At 37.8% G+C, this 6,354-nt stretch overlaps 1 pseudogene; it reads right to left on the reverse strand.

Annotated features, from left to right (window-relative positions):
• Positions 1–6,217: 6,217 nt before the first annotated feature.
• Positions 6,218–6,354, reverse strand: part of LOC115272598 — a 25,698-nt pseudogene continuing 25,561 nt past the window's right edge.

The following is a 6,354-nucleotide window of genomic DNA, read 5'->3' on the forward strand; positions in this document are numbered from 1 at the left end:
ATGTTTGCACTCATAGGTCTAACAGGAAAACATGAGAGACCTAATGGAGAACCAGGGGGAGCGGAGGAGGGACAGAGAGTTGGGGAGAGAGAGGGATACAAAACTTGAGAGACAATTGAATGCTGAAAATGAACTGAGAGTTGAAGGGGAAGGGGGAGGGGGAAAAAAGGTGGCGGTGATGGTGGAGGGCACTTGTGGGGAAGAGCACTGGGTGTTGTATGGAAAATAACTTGACAATAAAATATTGGGAATAAAACTGCTATAAGTGAGGTGCATGATAAAATAGATGCTACCACTGCACCAATTGAAGAGGTAGAGAGGAGAATACGTGAATTAGAAGATACAGGAATAGGAAAAGAGGCAGCCGAGAAAAAGGGAAAGAAATTGACACAAGACCACTAAAGGAAAATTCAAGACCTGACTGATACAATCAAAAGAAACAATATCCATATCATAAAAATTCCTGAAGAAGAAAAAATAGAAAAATGTCCTGAAGCGGTGCTTGATCAAATTATAGCTGAGAACTTCCCCATTCTGAGGAAGGAAATAGTGAAATCCAAGAGAGGTAGGGAATCCCTTTAAGATGTAACTTGAATCGACATTCGGCACGATGTATCATAGTAAAACTGGCAAAATATAAAGGTAAAAGGAGAATTATGAAAGCAGCTAGGGAGAAAAGGGCCGTAACGTACAAAGGGAAACCTATCAGAGTGGTTACAGACCTATCTACAGAAACTTGGCCAGCCAGAAAGGAATGGCAGGAAATCTTCAATGTGATGAACAAAAACATATGCAGTCAAAAATCTTTTATCCAGGAATCCTGTCATTCAGAATAGAAGGAGAAATAAAGGTGTTCCAAAATAAAAATTGAGAGAATTCATGACCACCAAACCAGACCTATAAAAAATCCTAAGAAGGACTCTCTAAGGAAAATGTTGCAAGGAATACATGGTGCCAGCGGCACCACCACAAGCATGAACCTTACAGAGAACACAATGAATCTAAGCACATATTTTTCAATAATAACACTGAATGTAAATGGACTGAATGCTCCAATCAAACGACACAGGGTAGCAAAATGAATAAAAAACAAAATCCATCTATTTGCTTTCTACAAGAGACTCATTTTAGACCTGAAGTCACCTTCATGTTGAAAGTAAGGAGATGGAGAAATATCTATCATGTGACTGGTAATCAGAAGAAAGCTGGAGTAGCCATACTTACATTGAACAAACAGGACTTTGTTTTTTTGTTTGTTTTATTTTTTGTTTGTTTGTTTTATTTCAAACTGTACTTTAAAGTAAAGGCAGAAACAAAAGATGAAGAAGGACATTATATACTAATTACAGAGTCTCTCCATCAGGAAGAGCTAACAATTATAAATGTCTATGAGCTGAATTTGGGAGCAACCAAATACATAAAACAATCACAAACAGAAACAATCTAATTGAAAAGAATGTGCTAACTGCATGGGACTTTAATACTCCACTTACAGCAATGCATAGATCAACTAGACAGAAAATCACTAAAGAAACAATGGATCTAAATGATACATTGAAACAGATGGATTTGACAGATATATATTTAGAACTCTGCATCCTGAAGCCAGAAAATTCACCTTCTTCTCAAGTGCGCATGGCACATTCTCCTTATAGATCACATACTGGGGCTGAAAGCAGCCCTCCATAAATATAAACAAATTGAGATTATACCATGCACACTTTCAGATCACAATGCTATGAAACTAGAAATCAATCACAGGCAAAAATCTAGAAAATCGCCAAAAAAGTGGAGGTTAAAACCGCTCTACTAAAGGACGATTGGGCCAATCAGGCAATAGAGAAAAAATTTAAAAATATATGGAAACAAATGAAGACGAAAATACAACAATCCAAACTCTCTGGGATGCAGCAAAGGCAGTCCTAAGAGTAAAGTATATTGCAATCCAGCCCAATTTCAAGAAACTAGAAAAAGCAGAAATTCGAAAAATAACAGAGCACATAAAGGAACTAGATGGGGGAATAGCAAGAGCACACCAAATCCAGCAGAAGAAGAGAAATAATAAAGATCAGGGCAGAAATAAACAATATAGAATCCAAAATAACAGTTGAACAGATCAATAAAACCAAGAGTTGGTCTTTTGAAGAAATAAACAAAACTGATAAACCTCCAGCCAGGATCCACAGAAAGAAAAAAGAGAACACCCAAATAGACAAAATCACGAATGAAAATGGATCTATTACAACCAATCCCTCAGAAATACAAGCAATCATCATAGATTACTATGAGAAATTATATGCCAACAAACTAGACAACCTGGAAGAAAAGGAAAAATTCTTAAACAGACATGCACTACCAAAATTCAAACGGGAAGAGATAGAAAGTATGAACAAACCAATAACCAGTGAAGAAATAGAATCCGTTATCAAAAAACTCCCAATGAATAAGAGCCCAGGGCCATATAGCTTCCCAGGGAATTCTACCAGACATTTCAAGTAGAATTAATAACGATTCTTCTCAAACTATTCTGAAAAATAAAAACAGAAGGAAAACTTCTGAACTCATTCTATGAAGCCAGCATCACTTTGATTCCCAAACTGGATGGAGACCCAACAAAAAAAGAGAACTACAGGCCAATATCCTTAATGAATACAAGAGGGAAAATACTCAACAAGATACTACCAAATCGAATCCAGCAACATATAAAAAGAATGATCCATCATGATCAAATGGGATTCATTCCTGGGTTACAGGGCTGGTTCAGTTTTAACAAATTCATCAGTGTAATACATAACATTAACAAAAGAAAAGATAAAAACCATATGATCCTGTCGATAGATCCAGAAAAACATTTGACAAAATACAGCATCCTTTCTTAATAAAACCCCTTGAGAAAGTCGGGATAGAAGGAACTTACTTAGACATCATAAAGGCCATTTACAAAAAGCCCACAGCTAATATCATCCTCAATGGGGAAAAACTGACAGCATTCCCCCTGATTTCAGGGACACGACAGGGATGTCCACTCACACCACTGTTGTTTAACATAGTGCTAGAAATCTTAGCATCAGCAATAAGACAACAACAAAAAAAGTCAAAGGCATCAGAATTGGCAAAGATGAAATCAAACATTCACTTTTCACAGATGACATGATAATCTACATGGAAAACCCAACAGACTCCACCAGAAGCCTACTAGAACTCATCCATGAATTCAGCAAAGTCACAGGGTTCAAAATCAATGAACAGAAATCAGTTGCATTTTTATACACCAATAATGAAGCAATAGAAAGAGAAATCAAGAAACTTATCCCATTCACAATTGCACAAAAAGACCATAAAATGCCTAGCAATGAACCTAACCAATGATGTAAAAGACATGTACAATGAAAACTATAGAAATCTTTTGAAAGAAATTAAAGAAGACACAAAAAAATGGAAAACCACTTCATGCTCATGGATCAGAAGTTAAAATGTCATTACTACCCCGAGCAATCTACACATTCAATGCAATACCTATCAAAATTGCACCAGCATTCTTCTCAAAACTACAACAAATTATCCTAAAATTCGTATGGAGTTACAAAAGACCCCAAATAGCCAAAGTAATATTGAAGAAGAAAACCAAAATGGGAGGCATCACAAGCCCAAATTTTAGCCTGAAATACAAAGCTGTCATCATCAAGACGGTATGGTATTGGCAGAAAAACAGACACATAGAACAATGGAATAGAATAGAGAACACAAAACTGGACTCACAAATGTATGGCCAAAATCTTTGACAAAGCAGGAAAGAGTATCCAATGGAAAAAAGACAGCCTGTTAAAGAAGAGATGGTGCTGGGAGAAGTGGACATCAACATGCAAAAAAATGAAACTAGACCACGTTTTCACACCATACACAAAAATAAACTCAAAATGGATGAAGGACCTGAACGTGAAACAGGAAACCATCAAAACCCTAGAGCATAAAGCAGGAAACAGCCTCCTTGACCTCTACTGCAGCAATTTCCTACGTGACACATACCCCAACGGCAAGGGAATCAAATGCAAAAGTGAACTATTGACACCTCATCCAAAAAAAAAGCTTCTGCACTGCAATGGAAACAATCATGAAAACTAATAGGCAACCGACAGAATGGAAAAGATGGTTGCAAATGACATATCGAATAAAGGGCTAGTATGCAAAATACAAGGAACTCACCAAACTCCACACCTGAAAAATGAACAATCCAGTGAAGAAACTGGCAGAAGACATGAATAGAAACTTCTCCAAAAAGGATATCCAGGAGCCCAACAGACACATGAAATAATGCTCAGCGTCACTCATCATAAGGGAAATACAAATCAAAACCACACTGAGATACCACCTCATGCCAATCATATTGGCAAAAATGAACAAATCAAGGGACTATAGATGCTGGTGAGGATGTGGAGAAATGGGCAGCCTCTGACACTGTTGGTGAGAATGTAAACTGGTACAGCTACTCTGGAAAACAGTGTGAAGGTTCCTCAAAAAACTATCAGTAGAACTCCCCTATGACCCAGGAATAACACTGCTAGGGATTTACCCAAGTGATAGAGAAGGGCTGAGGCATAAGGGCACATGTACCCCAATGTTCATAGCGGCACTGGCAACCATAGCCAAATCATGGAAAAAGCCTAAATGTCCATCACCTGATGAATGGATCAAGAAGATGTGGTTTACATATACAATGGAATACTACATGGCAATGAGAAAGTATGAAATCTGGCGATTTGTAGCAAAGTGGATGGAACTCGAGGGTCATGCTAAGCGAAATAAGTCAGGCAGAGAAGGACAGATACCATATGTTTTCACTCATAGGTCTAACAAGAGAAACATAACAGAGGACTATGGAGAGGGAAAGAGGGGAGAAAGACTCAGAGGGAAGGAGGCAAATCATGAGAGACTCTTGAATACTGAAAACAAACTGAGGTCTTAAGGGGGGGAGGGGAAAGGAAAAAGGGGATGATGGGCATGGAGGAGGGCATGTGTGGGGAAGAGAACTTGGTGTTATATGGAAACCAGCTTGATAATAAATTATAAATTTTAAAAAATGTAAGTCATAAAAATCATTATACAACAGATCAGTGCTTGAGAATATTCATAAACAACAAAATATTTTCCAAAAATTAATGATTATGTGTCTGGGTGTGATTATTGTGATGATTACAATGTTTCCCCTAACTTTTTTAAATGAACAGATGCTATTAAAATATTAAATATAAAATTTATACTCCAAAACAAATGAAATAAAACTAGTGAGTAATGGACTTATCTTAAAGTGAGGAAAACCGATGTGAAAAACAAAAGAACATAGGAAAAGATCAATGATTTGACTACGTGGAAATCACTAGGCAATCAGGGTACCCAGATTCTGAAGAGTTTCGGCCAACAACTACTTTCATATGGTTCATTCACTCATCTTCTCGTTACTCATTCTTTCAACAAATATCTAACAGTCTTAAAATGTGCTACAAACTGTTGTGGGTGGAACAAGTAATGCAGAGAATGCACAGAAGTGCGTTCCTTGCCAAACATATTTACCTGAAGGGATATGGAGATACACAAATAAATAATCAAGGTGGGATAAAACCAGGTCTATACAATAACTGGCTCCAGCAGGAGCAAGAACAGACACGTGGTAGAGGAAAATAAAGTATGAAAAGGGCTCAGAGCCACAGAGAGGGGAGAACTCACGGGGATTACAAGCAAACAGCAATAGATTCATCAATTCAGAAAACAAACTGCTAGCTGCCAGAGGGAAGAGGGGTCTGGGGATGGGAGAAACTAGGTGAAGGAGATTAAGATGTACAAACTGCCAGTTATAAAATAAATAAGTCACAAGGATGAAAAGAATAGTTTAGCAACTGCCAGAAGAAAATCACTTTCAAAGATTCATCTCATGTAATTCTCCAGCCTACGGTTAGAGAGGTAAGCGAATGAGACACAGAGAAGTGCCCTGATCTACTTCTTAGTTCTATGGGGAGAAAGTTAACCAAGCCCCAAAGACACTGATATTTAATGACATATTAGAGACCTTGGAAGAAACATGTACAAAAATCACACTGATGCATTTCACTAGAAACAGCAACACCTGGAGTCATTGGACTAGCATCTTAGCTGCAGCCCTAAACTGGTGCTAAAGCTCATCCATGGAGAGACTTTCTAATGAAAAGGAATGCCAGCTTCCACATCAATGTAATTTCTGCCTCGTAAACAACACATGAACCACCTGGTAAAGGAACTCTTTGGTCTTTATCCCATAAATGATGGGATTTAGCATAGGAGGAGCCAGAATGCAGATACTGGCCAGCAGGACATGAATGTGGA

Source organism: Suricata suricatta, chromosome 11, assembly GCF_006229205.1.
Source record: "Suricata suricatta isolate VVHF042 chromosome 11, meerkat_22Aug2017_6uvM2_HiC, whole genome shotgun sequence".
Taxonomy (NCBI): Eukaryota; Metazoa; Chordata; class Mammalia; order Carnivora; family Herpestidae; genus Suricata; species Suricata suricatta.